The 19736-nt window shown below is 34.9% G+C and overlaps 1 protein-coding gene across 2 annotated transcripts in view; it reads left to right on the top strand.

Annotated features, from left to right (window-relative positions):
• Positions 1-2865: 2865 nt before the first annotated feature.
• Positions 2866-19736, top strand: part of IP3K2 (Inositol 1,4,5-triphosphate kinase 2) — a 242066-nt gene continuing 225195 nt past the window's right edge. For both annotated transcript variants that reach the window (XM_090406781.1, XM_090406780.1), the window contains exon 1: positions 2866-3095. The gene's annotated coding sequence lies outside the window, so the exon portion shown is untranslated. The remainder of the gene's footprint in view (positions 3096-19736) is intronic.

The following is a 19736-nucleotide window of genomic DNA, read 5'->3' as shown; positions in this document are numbered from 1 at the left end:
TTTTAGGTCAGAAATTTCTGCACAGCCAGCTGAAATGAGTGGAAGCATAGCAAATAAAAAAATATGCATAAGTGACTTTTGAGAATGAATTCATAAAACAAGTATTAACATTTCTAAGTTTTAGGTTTTAGCATTGTGAAACAGAACTAATTTTCTGTTTTTATACCATTTTTAGAGTATAGAAGAATACTTTTATGCACCATATGAACAGAGATTTTTCTTTTTTGCTGTACTCATCAGTATGATATATTATACCTTCTTTTTGTCCTAAAATGTTAAAAATAATTGTAATAATTTTTTAAAATAAAGGTTTTAATTTATTTAATTGAGACGTTTTTAATAACATATTGATACCTTTATCTGTAAAGTTTTAGAGTATTCATATTTATTTATGTGTGTTTATAACGGAACGACTCTAGTACTTCTCTAAGGGTGAGCTAGTTAGGCTATTTTGGATATACGGCTAAAACAACATCTGTATGTCTGTATATTGAAACAGGCAAACCCTGCCTCAAGAGAATAAAAATCCTAGTTTCCTGGGGGGGGGGGGGAAGCCTTCTCCGTATGAGACTGGCTTAGGTTCCCGAGACTGGTCAGGAATATAACATGACATATGACCGGGGTATGCCTGAATTTATTTTATGTACTCGTCTTTATTCTATCAGTTTTGTTGAGTTGTGAAATAAAAGATGTTAAAGTTTCTTTCTGGTGAAGAAAAAATGGTTGTCTGAGTAAAAAAAAAAAAGAGAACACTCACAGATCTTGGACTTTCCTTAGAAAAGCCTGCAAAAATTCTCCTGTGTGTATTTTACTGTTGATTTTTCAGCTGTGTTAGATACCACCTTTCTTCTGAAAAATGTACAGTAAAATAAATATAAAATATATAACGCTGGAAACGGCTGGGTAAAATGGCTAGAACAGATCCTCGTACACAATTGTACTATCCTTCGACATTGCACTCTTCGAAAGGAAAAGACCAGTTCTATTCCCTTCATGACAAAAGGAATCTTTATGTGGACTTTTTTAGTTGAAAGTGAGTTACCGGTCTCCTACGTGGATAGAAAGATTTTCTCCCAGGTATTCGGGTTTTTTATCCAGCATACAGGCAAAATGGTCAAATAATACATTAAATTAACAGACAAAAATGCTATAGGTGGGCGATAGATGGGGTGTCGTCGATTATGAATTTTTTGCAATAGTGGCAGTAGATGGCGTAGTGCAGACAGTGCAGTGTGTACGAGGTGGTTTGCATGTCATGGTCTATATAAAACACATAACCCACAACTCACTGTGGAATTGCACTCTATAGAATTCCCTTCAGCAATGAGTTCTTGGAAGTGTTTTGTAGTAATAGTAATAGTAATAAATTACTCTAACCTCTACTTTATAAATTATTGGAATAATCTTAATGAAATATATTTTTCGAATAGCGTATTTGTTGCTCACATCTATAAAATGGTAATAAACATCGAACACACACACACATACACAAAATTAAAGCATTCCTTTCGATGACCAATCGAATATTTGGTTCTTATTATCTAGGAAAAATTAGGAGAAATGTATGTAGAAAAAATTTTAGCCTTTCTGTAGGACTTATCAAAGGCGCACCCTTTGCCATGTAAATCTAATTTTTATTAATAACATTTTAAAGATTAGAGAAATTTCATGGAAAGTATGTGATTCTTTACTTTATTATTATTATTATTTTTTTTTACTCTTTCTTTCCACTTCACTCTCACATGAAGTGGTTGCTAATTTTCACACAAAAAAATTGGTTTTCTGAACGGAATTGACTATTATTATGTAACACCTCCAGGGAGTCCAGAGACTCATCAAGGGAGAGTGTGTCAACAACATCGAACGATTGAACTCTTCCAACTACTAACCAAGCTCAAACTTGCTTAACTTTTTGCGTGAGCCATTAGTAACAGAGGCTCTACCAATCGACCAACCTTTGCTGTCAATATAAGCGCCTCCTTAGCGCAATCGGAAGAACGACGGCACATTGCGCCCTTCGATTGGAATAGGCCTAAGTTCGATTCTCGTCGCGACTGGAGGAATCTTTATCTGAACGATTTTCAATCGAAGCTGAGTTAGCCGATCTCATACGGTGGTAGCAGGGTTTTTTCTACCGGAAACTCGGGTTTTTCATCCCGCATACAGACAAATCGGCCCTTCCCAACACACGCAATTTACAGACAAAAAATACTAGTTGTAGTGGTGGTGGAGGTGGGCGGTAGATGAAGATGATTCGTAGTAGATGTTCGGTGTAGTGGTTGAGAAAGTTGTATCAATTGAGACAGTTATAGGTGTCCTCCCGCAATGAGTCTTCGGACTCGTTGGAGGTGTCAGGAATAATAATAATATGGATGATATCCATAAATTTCAGGATTCTGAAAAGATATTTGAATTTTTCCCAGTCGTTTACTTTCTTGATCGCTAATGATTAGTAATTAGTGTTTTTTTTTTTTTTTTTTTCTGTCGATAGTGGCAGTTTAAATGAAATATCTGATATATACAGATACAGGATGTGAAAATATTTTCCTTTTCCTCATTTTTTTGTTATCTAGAGTAGACAATCTTTACATATGTTCTGCTCCTAGAAGCTGTTTCTTCTACTAGGTGTAACCGAGGTGGATAATTCTTAGAACTTATGTTTCTTCTCCGTATTATGTTAACATCAATATCATTATCATATATATGATAATGATTTAAAAATTAAATCTTAGCTATTAACTAATACACTGAATTATGAATTGTAAAAATAAAAGTTATTTAGGCTTTCATCTAGTAGATGACGCTGTGATCATATCGTCTGCTGTTTGATCGTTCGCGATTAAATCAGTTTCCTGTGCGGAATGAGGTGTGCCCTAGGGATAAGGAACTAGTAGTTGTGTTAACATTTCATCTAATACTTTATGTTATTGACAGTTGTTATATCAAGCTTCACGACTTAATGCATTGTTTTATAACTTGGATACATATTTGCTAAGAAAACATTTTTATCTGAATGCATAAGGTGCAGCAGTTGCGTTCATCTTCAGCTGTGAGCGTTACTGTGAATGAAGTTAGGTGAAAACTTTGGAATTAAGGTAAGGCAGTGTGACTATAAATAACGCGTTGTTAGATTCCAGCTGAGAGTAGTGTTTTAAATGTGCTTCGTAATGTAATGCTTATAATTAGTTGCAGTAATATGCGAGTTAAAGCACATTTGACGAATACAGCTTTTTTTCTCCATTGTTTATGTATTAGTGACCTATTTTTTATTTTTTTTTCGAAAAAAAATGTGGTCGAGTTTTTCTTCACGCAACTAGATGTGAATTTAATTGATTGAACCCCCTTTTTTAATGTATATTTTTATTTGCGAGGCAACCTGTTTAAAATTTTAATAAGAAAAATGTTGCTCACCAATGAATACGTTATGAATTATTTTCATTTCTTTAATAATTGCTAATTCGAACATAATATCGTCATGATCAAGGTTTGATTTAGTTTGCAAGCGCATCTTAAAGCATTTTCTGGACTCGGAACATTAATATCTCTTATCGAAAACTTACATTTATCATTGATGCCGTTGAGAAAAACAATCTCAGATTTGGCAAGTTTAAAATTTTATCAAGTGTATTACTATGTGTTTACCAGCAGGCGGGACTTTTTTTCTTTTCACCGAGTTTGCGTTAATTCATGTAACTTCACAAAAACTGTGAAAATTTATATTAATGATTAATCACGACGTGTGAGAATCTAATCAGTGTGATCGAAAAGGAAGAACGAAAAACTAAACTAATACCTACTGGTTATTGTATACAGTGATGGAGATGATATTAAAAGCAGTTTTCAACGATAAAGATAATTCTAAAATATATTCGAGTAAGAGGCAAAATGTACTTTTGCCTGTTGCTTTTTTTACTAGCAGATTATATGCTAAAAAACATAATAATTCAGTCATTTGATTTCATTACTATCAGACTTTTTAAAATGAATTCCATTAATATAAAAGTAATTAAACTAATATACACTTAAGATGCTGCCTATCCATAATTTCCCATTTGACAAATAAATAGCGCTCATTGTCCAAACTGTTTTGCACATTTGCCGATAGTTTTGGATATATCACGGGAATTAGTATCAATAATGATAAACTACCCAGTAAACGCTTTGTGAAAGATAATATTGATAATAGGAAAGGTCACTAGATATTAATTAGAATTAATGTTGAAAGAACGATAACAATAGAAGAGAGAAAAGAAATTTCGATTAAAATATCAATTGAAATTGTATATTCTAATGTGTAATAAGCTGTTGTCATGTTTTATCCATCCCATCTGAAAGGTTATACAAATGAATTTTTGAAGTGGCAGTTAGGATTTCAGAACTAGCAATTTAGATTGTATGGCTTCTGTTCAAGTTAAGGAAAAGGGAGATGAAGCATATAAACTGAATTAATTCGTACAATAATAACAGAATCTATTACAAAATTGTTTAGTAACTCTAATCTAAGCATTTAGCTGTTGTATGAAAGTTCAGTTTTGCCAATACACAAGGACAGATGGAAAGTATCCAAGACTGAATTTTATGTGAAGAAAGTATTTATAAGTTACATGTTGCTATTCCTTTCAAAGTATGAGTTTCTTATTCAAATAAATAGATAAGTGGTTTTACACTGGACAAGTTAAAAACATTCACTATTTCAAGACATTCAATTAGCGTAATATGAACTCACAGCCTTTAGGTTAGAGATTAGAAAGATTATTTATCGAACTAAGTAGCAAAAAAAAAAGTAAAAAATTAAAATTAAAACAAAACAAATATTCAATTTGGTTAGTTTTTAATAGTAAGAACCTGTGATTAACCAGTGCTGTTTGGTCAAGTATTTCCTAACAATGATCTTCCAACTTATGTGTCAACATGATGCAGAAGCCATATGTTGGAAGATCATCTGTGAAGTTATTTCTGATGAACTATATCTCAAAGGGATTAAAAACAGTTCTGTAAATAATCCAAGATCCATAGACACTCACTAATGATTCTCTCAGGCTGACCTTGCTACCACAGGTATAGAAGAAGTTACCAAATGTATTGTGATTCTCCCTACTGCCACACTTTCTCTGCAATGTATTCATTCCCTGATATTTTTGATCAGTTCTTTGAATGCTCTTATTTGAAAATACTGCAGCTATAAATCAAATTTAGACTAATATGTAGATTGTTCCATGTTCATTGGCAGTGCTGTAACTAGGCAGGTGCAATGGGTGCACAAACACACAGGGCCCAGGATGAAGAGGACCTGAAATGGGGTATCAAAAAAATAATCAGTATTATATTTTCATTTTGAAATTTTAAATTTTGCCACCATGGGGACCAATTCCATAATGTTTTTGGTTAAAGTTAAAAATTAACTGATCTATTTCTATCGTATTTGTGTATTTATTTTTTTCCAAAAAAAAAAAAAAGGGGAGACAAAAATAAAATCTTGCACAGGGCCCATGAAAAGCTAGTTGTGGCACTACTCATTGGTCGTCTGTCTTATTAATCCTAGATTTCTGAACTGGTGTAAGAGTTAGCAAACCCAAACTGTTACAGAAGCACTTAATACTATCTCTGTTGGTATTATTTAGCTGAATCTCCCTGTATATACATCTAATGTTATTATTATCATCATCATCATCCTAAGACACCCATGGAGTCACAGACTCATCTACGAGTATGTGACATGTTTAAGGGGCAGTATGATGAGTTTTGTCATATACACAGCTCATCAACTGTGCCTTAAACACATTCAAATTCTCTGCATACACCACACTCTCAGGCAATGCATTCCAATCATTCACAACTCTCCATGCAAAAAAAACCTGTTTCTCACTCACTCCTTATACAGCTTCCAGGGATGACCTTTTGTTCTCTCCCAGTCTCCCACCATTTTATGAAAAACTCCTTCAGTATTTTCAGTGTTTCTTTAACAACTCCTTATCAACTTGTATGTCTCTATCATATCACCCTCTTCCTCTTATCCACTAGAACTCTGCAAATTGCATTGTCTCATCTTTTCTTCATATTCAACATTTCAGAGCTCAGAAAATAATTTCAATTGCCTCTGGACCCTCTCCAGCATTTCTTCATTTTTTTTGAAAACCAAATGACCAAATCTTTCCACAGTAGTCCATAATCAGAGTCTTATATAATGGAACCAGAATCTCCTTACTTCTACAAGTCAGTATCCTCTGCATCACCACCAGAATTCGTTATTGTCCTCTCAATTTTGTCAATCATTATCATCATCTTCCTATCTTGTATTAGGCCTCAGGGCCTGTCAATTTTGTCAATATGTCCTCTAAATTTTACATCATTATCCATCATCATCCCAAGATCTCTTATTTCCTCCGCCTCCAACAATATATTCCCACCAAGAGTAACTTCTACATCCCATCTTTGTTTTCCAAATTTTAAAACCTTTCATTTTGCAACATTTAACCATTCACTCAGTCTATTCAAGTCTTCTTGTAAGGCAACAACATCAGTTCTACTCCTGATGGTTTGTCCCAACTTTGCTAGCAGCTGTATATCCCCATTCAAATCTTCCTCAATATCAGTAACATATAGGTTAGACAGCAATGGTCTTAAAGCAGAGCCACACCACTAGTGACTTTCCTCTTCTGGGATATTGCTCCTGCATACAAAACTTGTTGATACCTATCAGACAGCCAGCCTCTAATCCAATGCACTTGTCTAATATCCAACTATTTCTGCTCTAGTTTGATTATCAACTCATCATGTGGTAATCTATCAAAAGCCTTTGCAAAGTCTAAGTATACTGCTGTGTATACTTAGACTTTGCATGGTGTATCCATCCTCCCACATCCAATGCTGCTGTCACCTTATTGTAATAAGTATATATAGCTTGACCACAGATGAGAGAACCCTCAATACTTTTGTGCATGGCAGAAGAAGGCGAATCCATTATGATTATAGGGTAATCAATCTGTCTTATGGGATGAGTTTGTTTATTATTACATATTGGAAAATTAGCTTTTCTTTTATGAACATTCTAGTTTTTAAGGTGGTAATTATTTTGCTTGTATAACAGTTGGAAATGTTTACGTATAAAACATGTGATTTCATGTGTTGGTGACAAATACATACACATCACCTTATTCCGTTCTCCCCTTCGACATGAATTGACTCTTCTTGGCACTGTGCCAGCTATGGTTCTCTCATCTGTGGGCAAACATGACCTCCTTTTAACAAATTCGTGCTGTCCATCAAAGATAATACCATTGTTGTCAACCTAATTCTGATTCTCACCAGCCTTTCCAACACTTTAACCAACACCTGACACACAGATTGTTCTATAATTTGATGCTTGAGTTCTGTCACCTCATTTATGAGGCAGTACAATCTTGCTTTCCTTCCCTCCTTTGGAACTTGACCCAACATAAGACTCATTAAACAAATATGTCAATGCAGATGTCAATTCTCTGGCACATTCCTTTAAAATACACAGTGATACATCAAGTCCCACAGTCTTATTAATATCAGGTTTACTTAAATCCTCATATACTTCTTTCTTACTCACAGTCAGTCTCTCCTCCTCATTATCCACTGCTCTCAAACTATCCATATTGTCACATGCACAAGGATTGTGTAATTTTTTACACATTTAAGTAGCATACAACAAAGAGTACCTGCACATATTATTTACGAAATAAGCACTAACTATATTTATATAAAAAAGTAGAAAAAATACGAGAGAAAGTGAAAAAAAATTGACAACAATTAACTGTATAAAGTATGATTAAGAAAAATGCTAATAAAGCAAAGAAGCAAGTTCTTATGTCAAGAACTTAAAATGCTGGTTGAATTCCAAACTTAAACATCTTGTAATTTATTCAGAGAAGTGTCAAAAATAAACTGGAGATCGGGCATGGAAAATAAAACACCTGCAGATATAAAGTAAATCTGTATATCTACAGGTGTTCAGAATCTTACAAAAAGGATGTGCCTATCATAATCTTTTTTTTTTTTTGCTGACTACATATCAAAAGAACTCCGTAGGATTTTTCTTTGGCTTCATTAGCTAATTGCTTCATATTCTACCTTTAGCAACTGAGTTGCCCTCCTTGCCGGTCTTTGTATTCCTGATGGAATTGATTATTACCAGTCCTCTTATGTTGCCTACATAATGCTTTGTTCTCTGTACTGCACTGTATGCTTAAGCTCTTCATTCATCCATTTCACATCTACCTTATTTACCCTTCTGACCTTTGGAATACATTTAGGCATTGCTTCTACTAGATATTTCTTGAATAACACCCAAGCAACATTAATTTCCTTTCTACACAGCTCTTCATTCCATGCTACAGCTGCAAGCTGTCTCTCGAGCTTCTCACAATCACCAGCCTTGTAGTTCAACATATACCCTTTCCTCGATATTGTTTTGATATACTGAAACCCATTCATCTAGCTCCATGAACATCAAATTTTGAATTGATTACCATATTTAATGTATTATGGTTGATGTAGCCTTCAAAAAGCCTCCATAACTCATTCGGTTTCGATGATACCCTTGGTATCATCGAAACGATTAGCTGGTCTCATACAGTGGTAGAGGGTTTTTGTCCCTAAATAAGCTATAAATAAACAGAGACTTATCCAAAAGTATTACTTGGAATTATTTAATTTGCCGGTCTGGTTGGCCGAGTGGTTAGTGTATCTGCTCTCTAGCCAAAAGGCTGTGGGTTCAAATCTTGCTATGGGCGTCGATGTTTGTTATCTGTGAAAATATTAGTAGTGGTGGTAGGCAATAGATGGCATTGGTGTAGATGATGATGGTGTTTGCGGTAGTTGTAGTTGGTGGATTGAGTGGTGGAGTAGGTGCCCTCCCTCAATGAATCTTTGGACCGCTTGACATTATAATAATGATGGTGATGTATTGTGGTTGCTACTTCCGTATTTTTTACAGCTTGTTTTGTTGAGCTTGCCACCATCATCTCTGCTGTCTTAAGACTAAGGAAATGAGCTGCTGTTGGAAACATACATTTACCATCAAATTTCAAACCTACCAAAGTAATTTCCCTCTCCTTTTATTCCAACCACTTCTGTATTTTGGAATGGCCTTCTTCATACTGGCTTCACTGAAGATTACAATCTCTGGTTGTTTAAGAAACAAATCAACAGATTCCTACTTTTCCCTTAACATCTTGTTCTCATGCTCGCACTTGTGTGCATGCACACACATGATATTATATGCCATGAGATTTTGTATCCTTTTTTTGTGTGAAGGGGTGGTAAAAAAAAAAAAAAACAATCTTCATAAGTTTTCAATTTTTATCCTTTTTTTTTTTTACCTTTCACATTGGATTGACAGGCCTGTTGATAAATACGTTATTATTTCATCTAAATTTCCGACCATCTAAATTCCATCTAATCATTATTTCATCTAAATTGGTGACTTTGCACAGTATGGTATTTTATTCTGTCTGAGCAAATTATAAGACAAATTTATGCATGGAATGCTAAAATTATATTAATTATTTAATTTTGATGGTTTTTTTTTTTGCCATTTCTGCATATACCAGTTTAACTATTTGGGATTTTGATCTCTAAACATAGAATTTGTGAAAACTCCATCAGAAACCCAATGTCCAACATCTTTAGATTTCATGTTATCCTCTAACTGGGGGATATGTTTAATAATACCCTCACAAAAGAGATTAAATGATAGTTCAATACATAACAAGACTGTATCAAGTGCAGTCTTGTTATGTATTGAACGCAGGACAAAAATATCTGTGGAATATGACAACAAAAATTAATCTCAGTTACTGTTTTTAAACTTATAATTAAATTAAAAATAATAAATTTGAATTTTGAAACAAAAATTAAAATATAACTTTTTAGTAGTAATTTTGATGAGTGCTAACTATTGGTATTCTGCTTCTTCATGTTAATATTCTAATGTTGATAATTAAATGCAGTTTTTGATAACTTCCTTAGTGAAGTGAAGAATAATGTAACATGCACCTTTTGATTATAAACACTCTGGCTTTAGCTCTCATCATGGCATGAGGAATCTTCATAGGTTTTTATGAAGGTGAATCATCTAGCCTCAAATGGAAATAGCAGGATTTTTTTTCTCCCGGATGCGTGTTTCTTCTGCAGAAACAGGAAAAAATTAGCCAGTTAATAGGAAAAATATATTTGTGGAGGCAGATTGTATAGTATGGAATTGTCTCTCAGTTATCTGAGACAGACTTCATGGAGGTTTCACTTAATAGGATAGTGGACTTAAGGTTTTCAGCATATCAAAATAGCACAAAAGGGAAGATTTTAGCACTCTATAATAAAAGATGCTTTGTTGTACAAGCTCAACTAATAGAAACAATTATATATACCTGGATGGTTGCCAGTAGTGTGAGGACCTCTGTAAGAAACGGGTATATGTGGAACTATAAGGGGGGGGGGTGATTATGAAGAGCTTAGGAGACAGCTTGCAGGTGTAGCATAGAATGAGGAGTTAGCTGGAAAAGACATCAGTGCAGATTGGGGGATTTTCAAAAACTATCTAGTAGATGCAGTGTCTAAATGTATTCTAAGGGTGAGAAGGTTAAATAAGGTAGGCATGAAATGGATGAATAAAGAGATTAAGCATGTGATACAGAGAAAAAAGGGCATTATGCAGGCAGCATAAGAGAAGTGGAAATAACCAATTCCATGAGGACTACAAAGACCAGGCAAGGCAGGTGACTTGGTTGGTGAGGGTAGCTAAAGAGAGGTATGAACAGCAGTTAGCTGACGAAGCCAAAAAGAATCCTAAGGAGTTCTTTCGATATGTAGCCAGCAAAACAAAGAATGATTATGGAAGGATGACATTGATTGGAGAAAATGGTATAAAGACAGCTGCTGCAGAAGGTGCAGTGGGATATTTAATGAGCAGTTCATAAAGGTCTTTCAATCTTGTGAATGTGATTTCATAGAGAGATTGAGAGAAGTTGATGATGGGGAAGAGAGACTGACTGTAAGTGAGCAAGAAGTGTATAGGAAATTGAGCAAACTAGATGTAAATAAGGCTGTGGGACTTGATAATATATCACCATGTATTCTGAAGGAATGTGTCAGAGAGTTGATGCCGGTCTTGACATATTTTTTTAATACAAGTCTTGCACTTGGTCAAGTTCCTAAGGAGGACAAGATTGTGCTTCATAAAGGAGGTGATAGAACTCAAGCATCAAACTATAGGCGTATCTGTATCAGGTGTTGTAGTTAAGTTGTTGGAGAAGCTTTTGAGAACTAGGATCCAGAATTTGGTTGACAACAATGGTATTATTTTTGATGGACAGCATGGATTTGCTAAAGGGAGGTCATGTTTTAGTAATCTACTTACTTATTACAATAAGGTAACTGCTTCCATGGACAGAGGAGAAGGATACACAGTAATATACTTAGATTTTGCAAAGGCTTTTGATAGATTACTGCATGATAAGTTGATAGTCAAACTGAAGTGGATGGGGTTGGATATTAGAATTGGTGTATTGGATTGGAGACTGAATATCTGATAGGTATCAACAAGTTGTGTATGGGGGAGTGATATCCAGGAAAAGGAAAGTCACTAGTGGTGTGCCTCAGGTGTCTGTTTTAGGGCCATTGTTGTTTAACTTGTATATTAATGATATTGGTGAAGATTTGAATGGAGATATTCAGTTGTTTGTAGATGATGCAAAGTTGGGATAAACCATGAGGAGTAGAGAGGATGTTGTGGTCTTGCAAGAAGACTTGAATAAATTGAGTGGTTGGGCATGGGAATGGGGATGCGAGTTCAATGTTGCAAAATGTAAGGTTTTAAAATTTGCATTCCATTTTTATAGGAAAACAAAAATGGGATGCAGAATTTATGCTTGGTGAGGATATATTGTTGGAGGTGGAGGAAATAAAAGATCTGTGGTGATAGTGGTTAAGGATCTGAAATTTAGGGGACACACAGCCAAAATTGTGAAGACATCACAAAGGCTTCTGGAAATGATGCGGAGGACACTGACTTGTAGAAGTAGGGAGATTCTTGTTCCATTGTATAAGGCTTTGATTAGGCCACACATGGACTATTGTGCCCAGATTTGGTCACTTGGTTTTCAGAAGGATGAAGAGATGTTGGAGAGCGGTCCAGATCTCTGGACCCTCTCCAACGTTTTGACCTCTGGAATGTTGAGTATGAGGAAAGATTGAGAAGATGCAACTTGCAAAGTCTGGTGGACAGGAGGAGGGGAGATATGATAGAGACAAGTTATTAAGGGGTTGTTATAGGATCAGTGCTGGAGAGGTTCTATAGAAAATAGTGGGAGATCAGGGGAGAACCAGAGGTCATCCTGGAAGCTGTATAAGGAGGTAGTGAGAAGCAGGTTTTTTCCATGCATAGTTGCGAATGATTGGAATGCCTTGCCTGAGATTGTGGTGTCTGCAGAGAATTTGAGTGTGTTTAAAGCACGGTATGATGAGCTGTGTGTTTGATAAAAGGACCTCCTAGATGAGACTTTGACTCCATGGGTTCTTGGGTAATAATAATAATATCATTTACAGCAAAGCAACAACAACAAAGAAAATTGTCAGTTTATAATTTAGCCAGGTGTTTGGTTAGAAATTAAGCTAGTAATATCACTATCATAATTCTTGAAATTTTGAAGAGATTAAAATGCCACTGAGCAAGGTAAATACAGTATAATTTTATTAATTACATTTACCCTTACCTTCATTCATGTTTTGTTTCTAGGAATAAATAGACATCTAGAGATGATAATTAACTAACTTTTATTTAAACTGAAACTATATTTTGCCTTGGTCACTAAAGCACAAGGATGCTAGATGTGCATGCAGGCACAGCAATAGAAAGGCAGATATGGATAAAGTTCAAAGTGGCGTAACCTGGCAATCTTAACTAATGCTCTCTCTCTTTGGGCTTGGTGAGGGGGTCTAGATCATTTAGCTGATGTAATCATAATTATTCAGGTTATGAGAATGTTATTGTTGAGTTGAATTGGACTCCAGAAACAGTCTCTCCGATTTATGTTTGTATTTCGGTAGTAGAGATTATTTTACCATTTTTGCTCGCACAATCATTGCATGTTTATAAATGTACTTGCTAGCTTTGCTTTCCAATGGGAACAAATTGGTGCCACTTACACATTACTTGCTGACACTAGCATCCATATTCTACAGGAAGAGCTTGCTGCTCTGCCAAATGCTGACATCTGGGGATGTTCCATTTAGATGTCTCCAATGCATCAGCAGCCAAAGAATTTGGGGAAAAAAAAAAGTTTTGCGTATTAACAAGTTTACAAATGTTGCATAAAATGCTGTTCCTATGCTTCAATTAAGGGCTGAGTATGCTATTGTTAACTTTCCTTCACCCACCCATAAAGCAAAAGCTATCAGCTTTTGCTTTATGGGTGGGTGAAGGAAGGTTGGTATTATTTCGAATACAGCAAAGTTATATTTGAAATAATACCAGCAAATGACTTCATGGTACAAATTGAGTTATTTTTTTACACAACTCATGTTGCTATTATGCTTGATGTAGCCATGTCCTGAATCTCCAAAATAAAAAAAAAAAAAAAAAAAAGACTAGTGATGAGAGCTTGGTCCATCTTTACCACGAGTTACCTCAGTTCTGAAGATACTTCAGGCACAAACTTTGTTTGCTTACACTTGGATAAAGGATTAAACTAAATTTATTATAGTGTAACTAAGTAAGTGGGAAAAAACTTCCAACATCTTTCTCTAAATCCAGTGTAATTTAATAATAAGGTGAGACACCTTTTGGCAACTGGTATAGGTAAATATGACTTCTCCATTACTTCCACCTTAGTATCGCCAACTTGGTCTGGCTCCCACTGACGAGACCTCAACAAAGGTCGAAACTGGTTGGAAGCTTGGATGATGAATGGCAATGCTGTAGCCCATGAAGTTTTAACTGAGGCTTGGCTGTTGCGGTCACTCAGGTCCTGGGTGGTGGTGGTGGGGCCTTCCCTTAATGCATAGCATTATACATGTCTGCAAGGAGATGTGCTTTGCATTATGGAAGGATTAAACTAAATTTATTATAGTCTAACCAAGTGGGAAGGTTAAAACTTGCAAAAAAACAAACCTTGAGCTAAAATACAACACATCAAAAATAATTGAAGAATAACAACAACAAAAAAAAGTTACACAAGCACATATGGATAATGTTACTATAATCTTGAACTATTATTATGTTTATAAGCTTACTAAAAGTACTAAACCTACCACCTTAAAAGACTAGCTCACCTACTATATTGGGCTCAGATCTCACAAACATTCAGATGAAAGCCATTCACAGACTTCATATAAATGTCATCTCATGCCTGTGGAGGGCACAGATAAATTAAAACCATATAAAATAGACCCTCTCCCCCAAATACATGGATTGTTCAAAATCCATGAAACAAAATGTGCTGTTTTCACCCAGTTGATGCCATTGATTTCTAACTAATATGAGAAAAAAATGCTTTCTCTCATATCATTAGTAACACCTACCTCATTACACAATAAGAACTTTAAATTTAGCATAGTAAACTGCTGTCCACACTAGTGACATAATGGTCAGTAGTGTGGATACAGAGTTTGGATACCCCATTGTTTACTACTGTTCCACTTACACTCTTGACTTAATCCAAGCTGATTTCAAAGTTCTATGAACCTTGACTGTTTTGTTTGGCAAGGAAAAAAATTATAAACATAGGGCACATCTATTGGCTGTCTGTTTTTATGATCTCTACTGACTTCATCATGGAAACATCTGAACAGAATGTTTGAACTCTGCCCCATGGAGTTTACCATTTGATGATTCTATGTTGATTGTGTTCTCCATTTGACAAATGTGTGTTCTACAAATATGTGAGTTGTTACATGGCATGATGCACTTTGCCCATGGGGATGTCTGTTGACTTTTTTCAAAGCTGTGTGTGTATGTATACACACACACACTGTCAGTGCCAGGTTATTTTGTGCCTTAGGTTTACAAGTTTCATAAACTAAAATGTTTCTAATTGACATTAAACAAAATAAAATTGTCTTTCAGGTTAAATTAATAGGGCTTTTTTTATTTTCTTTTTTAATTAATTTGAAAATTCTTTGTTATAATTCATTTACAAAAAAAAAAAAAAAGTTATAAAATACCGAAATTTAATATTTTAAATTGTTAACGTTTTAAAATATTTATCTCAACTGAATTTTAAATAGCGGTAAGTTCAAATCATTTAGGTAAGGAACAAAAAAGAACCAACAGTAAAATAGTGTGATGTGTGAGAGATAAGGAAAAAGAATCGATACCTAAATCATGTATCACTATTTAATTTTGATATTTTAGTAAAGTATGAATAAAGCATAGCTTGAAGTTTTGTGCCCCTTCATGGCTTGCGCCCTAGGCAGTTGCCTAGTTTGCCTAAATGGTAATGCTGGCCCTGCACATACATCATCCAAGTAAATTGAAATCTTCTTCTTCTTCGGCCTCAAAGACTATATCAAATTCAATAACAGTAATAAAACTGCTTATATTTGCCTGCATGCACATATGTGAATTGTTCCCTAATGATGCCACGATTTCATGAAATATATGAAATCATAATTAATTATTTTAGCTTTTTTTATTTATTTTTTATGCTGCTCCCACCTATGACAGGTTTATTTGTAAACCTATAGTGCATTCATACCCTTGGTGGGTGAGCTATGGATTCCCCATGCACCATTTTTACTGATATATATATATTTGTATTTTTATTCATTTTTTACATAGTCCAGAAGTCCTGCTCTAGAGACCAAACATGGAACTTTTTCAAGCCACTCCAGACTTCCAGTAAGTGGAGTGGTAATCTTATACTGAACCATGAAATTCATCTTCGACCTAAGAATTATTTTAATTATTTAATTAAGAACTATTTTAGTCATCAGTATGTAAACTCAATATACATCATTTACAATAAATTAAAAACTTATATAATAAAAATATTTTCTGCATTTTATAATAATTGCTTTCCAAAATGTTGATATTTAGACAGTGAATCAGTATTTCACAGGCTTCCAGGAAATATACCATGAAATTTAATGAATTTTATGAAGTATTTTTGTTTGGTTCCTATGACTTCTGTGCCTAGCCCCATTGTCATGGAATGTGAAGCCGATTTTTTGGATTTTAAGTATTTGATGTAATATTTTCTTTAACTCTTATCTTAGCTGAGCAGCTAGTCTCTACAAAATATGATAATGACAGGAGCAAGGAACTTGACAAACAACAGGAAAGGATGAAAATTTTTGTATGGCTCTGAAGATAATATCTAGATCATATTTTTGAAGAACTTGTGCTATCTTTATGCCGGCCTGGTTGGCCAAGTGGTTAGCTTATCCGCTCTCCAGCCAAAAGGCTGCGGGTTCAAATCCTGCCATGGGCATGGATGTTTGTGATTGTCTGCGAGAGTACTAGTGGTGGTAGTCGGCAGTAGATGGCACTGGTGTTAGATGATAAAGGTTGGTGGAGCAGTGAGACGTAGAGTTGATACCCTCCCTCCCTCGATGAGTCTTTGGACTAACTGGAGGTGTGATGTAATAATAATAATAATAAAACCTGTTGTACATTAGGACAGTGGATGGGTGGGCTAAGGGTTAGGGAATCTGGAAACCTTCTAAAGGAGCAAATATTGAGGTTTTCAATCCACTAAAAGTATGTGGTAAGTAGGTATTTTATAGTGTGGTGATATCATCATCATCATCATCAAATTCCTGCCATGTACCCTCAAGGGGTGTACAGGATATGATAGTACTACATGAAAAAATTACATCATTATTATTTCTGATATTATTTCTGGGAAAATTCCTATGTTACTCCTTTAAAATAAACTATTATTTTAATGGCTAACATAACCTACTTTCGTTTAGGAGTGCCCCTTTTAAGTAGGATGAAATTCACAGATATCCCTGCTAACAGTGAGATCCACATTATGTCTGTTGCCTATATATGTTAGCTTATGCTACATGTATATATATGTTAGGCCATATATGTTACATTTAGTTAACTAGGCTAAGTGTAACAGTTGTGTTCTGCAGAGCACAGAAACTCAACCTCTGATTGAGGTTTTGTTGGTTGTTTATTACAGATCCATTGAATGTTTTGGTTATATCCATTAGCAATCATGTTAGTGTTTATTTAATTCATTAGAAAGACTGGGCTTTAGAACAAATGGAGTGAGCTCAGTACACGTGACAATGTCTGTTCTCTGTGATATCAAACCAGCTTAATATATGGTTCTGTAACTGTAGCTTTCCAGTAAGTAGAAAACCAAATGTCTCCAAGAAAGGGAAATAGTTGTGTGCTTTATTTTTCAACAAGTAAGCTTAATGTGGCTATACATACAGAGTTTTGTACAGATTATATATGAGTTTTCACCCATTTAGACAATCTCATCCCTTTTTTGAAAAATTGTAATTGTAAATGTGAAACTTATAATCAAATAACATGCCACTATGATATTCTGAAATTCAAATTCAAACATACAGATATTATTTAATTAAAGAATTAAAGAGTTTGAAAAGAAACAAACTTTGGAGACAATCTGCCTTACTGGCAGATTCAGAAGGAAACACTGATTTAGCTAGAGAGCTGTGTGGTGATATTATCGATAAGAATAGAAAAATGAGAAATCCATAGTGGAATTAGGAAGTTAAGTAGCAGTCATGAAAAAAAAAGTAGAAAGTGTACTGAAAGTTCCTGCCAATTAAGCCAGCATATGTTCTGAGAAAATACAGAAAAAAATGTAAGAAAGTAAAGCAAATCAAAGTCATAGGAAGACCTTGGTAAGAATATAGAAGATAAATATTAGGAAGGTAGCAAAACATTCTGGAGGCTATTAAATAAGCTTAGAAATGGAAAAAAAAAAAAAAAAGAGTACTGTAAAAGGAAGATCATCCAAAGGATTATCATATTGAGAAAGGATACTGATCAGGATAGGTTTGTGATTGTGCAATTCAGACCACATCTGAACTGCTGTGTTGCAGGTCTGAGCTCCTGTATATCTAGAAAACAGGTATGTGCTGGAGAAGAGTAAGAATAGGTGGAGGGAGTATGGTTTGCTGAGCTTGACAGATTGGAAGAGGAGACGTGATATATAAGTTGAAAGTTTCTTCTTTGATTAATGTAGGGGAGATATTGAAACAGGACGGTATGAGATGAAAAAACATAAGCTCATGTCTGTAAGCTATATAATGACATTATGAATGACACTCATCTTACTCTAACAGAGAGACATCTCACTTAGAGTGAAATAAGTGGAGGTGTAGAATCAGTTGCCAGAGTGGTTTTTACCAACAATGAATGAATTCAACGTGAGATATAATAAATATTATAGCATGCAGAATAGAAAGACCTGTGATGAGCCTCGTAACTTCACAGAAGCTTAGAAATAATACTAATAGGATTTTTACGGTTTCCATAAATTGGAAACCATAAATAAAATTTATGGTTTCAAATTTATATTGTAATTTATACTACTGTTGATTAGCCATTATTTATTATTATTATTATTATTATTAAACAAGACCTCATGGAGTCAAAGACTCATCTAGGAGGTCCTTTTATCTCACACACATCTCATCATACCGGGTCTTAAACACATTCAAACTCCTTGCAGACACCACACTCTCAGGCAAGGCATTCCAATCATTCACAACTCTGCACGAAAAAAACCTGCCTCTCACTCCCCTCCTCACACCCTCTTTATACAGTTTCCAGGGATGACCTCTGGTTCTCCCCTGATCTCCCACTATTCGCTGTAGAACTTCTCCACCATTGATCCTATAGCAACCCCTTACCAACTTGTAGGTCTCTATCATATCTCCCCTCTTCCTTCTCTCTACTAATCTCTGCAAATTACATCTTTTCAATCTTTCCTCATACTCGACATTCCAGAGGTCAGAAACTACCTTAGTCAGTCGCCTTTGGACCCTTTCCAACATCTCTTCATCCTTCTGAAAACCAGGTGACCAAATCTGGGCACAATAGTCCATGTGTGGCCTAATCAAAGCCTTATACAATGGAACAAGAATCTCCCTACTTCTACACGTCAGTGTCCTCCTCATCATTCCCAGAAGTCTTTGAGTTGTCTTCACAATTTTGGCGATGTGACCCCTAAATTTTAGATCCTTATCCACTATCACTCCCAGATCTCTTATTTCCTCTACTTCCAACAATATATTCTTACCAAGCATAAATTCTGCATCCCATCTTTGTTTTCCAAATTTTAAAACCTTACATTTTGCAACATTGAACTCACATCCCCATTTGCTTGCCCAATCACTAAATTTATTCAAGTCTTCTTGCAAGGCCACAACATCTTCACTACTCTTTATGGTTCGTCCCAACTTTGCATCATCTGCAAACAACTGAATATCTCCATCCAAATCTTCGCCAATATCATTAATATACAAGTTAAATAGTAATGGCCCTAAAACAGATCCCTGAGGCACTCCACTAGTGACTTTCCTTTTCCTGGATATTGCACCCCCATACACAACTTGTTGATACCTATCAGATAGCCAGTTTCAGATAACTTTGAACTGTTCTTATCCATTGGAGCAAATAATTGGATTAATAACATATATATATATATATATATATTTATATATACATAAATTAGAAAATTTAGTATCGTAAAATTTTCACTTTGTTATTTTTAGACATA

Source organism: Typopeltis vanoorti, chromosome 17 (genome assembly GCF_054136105.1).
Source record: "Typopeltis vanoorti isolate ZY-2024b chromosome 17, IOZ_Tvanoo_1.0, whole genome shotgun sequence".
In the NCBI taxonomy this organism is placed as follows: Eukaryota; Metazoa; Arthropoda; class Arachnida; order Uropygi; family Thelyphonidae; genus Typopeltis; species Typopeltis vanoorti.
The sequence above is the reverse complement of the archived record's forward strand: the minus strand, read 5'-3'. Positions and strand labels throughout refer to the sequence as shown.